The following is a 1,291-nucleotide window of genomic DNA, read 5'->3' as shown; positions in this document are numbered from 1 at the left end:
CACATAATCTATTATAAGATTTTTTAAAAATACATATTACTGACAGCTGGCATAGGCCCTCCACTTTTCTTGAAAGCAAATGTAATAATCAGAAACCACCTGGCTTGCAAGAGGATTTTGTTATGCAGTCATCTAAACCATTCACTTTCTCAGTGGCACCATTATTTTTGTTAGATGAGGAGGAGGTTTTTACATCTTGGAGCAGTGCGTAAGATAAGGCAGGTAAGATATGGGATGATTGAGAATTACACCTTCTTTCCTTAATGGGAGGAGGTTGTGACAAACAGGGAGGTGGGAAAGCAGAGCTCCTACCTTGCCTGCAACAAGTTCTTGGGCAGATCAGTCATAAATGAGTCCAGTGGAAGTAAAAAATCTGAAAAGAGAGTCCCTTTTATTAAAACTGTCTGCATTCATGTTTTCCCAGGGGTATACATTCTGCAGTTTGAAAACTAAAGTGTACTAAGATAGCTCTTGTCACCACAGTCATGTTCTAAGACCTATTTATTTATTTTTATTTTTTTTTTTTTAAAAAAAGATGACCGGTAAGGGGATCTTAACCCTTGACTTGCTGTTGTCAGCACCACGCTCAGNAAATAAACAACCTTTTTTAACATTAGAAATTTTATATCCTTCTGTTTTTATTTAAATTCATATTTTCATTCCTTTGCCAAAAAAGTACAAACATTGCACTTAATTTTTTTTTTTTTTTTGGCAGCTGGCCAGTATGGGCATTGCACTTAAATTTTAAAAAAAATTTTCAGTTATATTATATATATATTATATATTTTTATATGTATTATATATTATATATGATATATATGATATATATTATATGTATTATATATTATATATGATATATATAATATATATATAGCTTTAAAGGTTAACAATTTGTTTTCCAGATTTATTGCAATTTTTATTAGTATACAATCAAGTCATTGTGAATATATTATATATTTTGATAAGTTATTAGACATACAAGTTAAAGTTGAATTGCAAATGCATCTCATAATGAGGTGGATGAGACTAAGACTTTTTAATTCATGTATCCATGGCTGAGTATTCCTTATTGCTAGAATGAGATAAGGCCCAACAACATTTCTGTGTCTTCTTTTCATTATTACAGATATGAGAAATTGTGTTCATATATGTACACATATAGTAATTAAAGGAGTTTTGAAATAGGTATGCAATTCTAATTTTTCTAACTACTGTATTACATGCCCAAATCACATAATCTATTATAAGATTTTTTAAAAATACATATTACTGACAGCTGGCATAGGCCCTC

The sequence above is a fragment of the Galeopterus variegatus genome, unplaced genomic scaffold (assembly GCF_000696425.1).
Source record: "Galeopterus variegatus unplaced genomic scaffold, G_variegatus-3.0.2 Scaffold14869, whole genome shotgun sequence".
Lineage (NCBI taxonomy): Eukaryota > Metazoa > Chordata > Mammalia > Dermoptera > Cynocephalidae > Galeopterus > Galeopterus variegatus.
The sequence above is the reverse complement of the archived record's forward strand: the minus strand, read 5'-3'. Positions refer to the sequence as shown.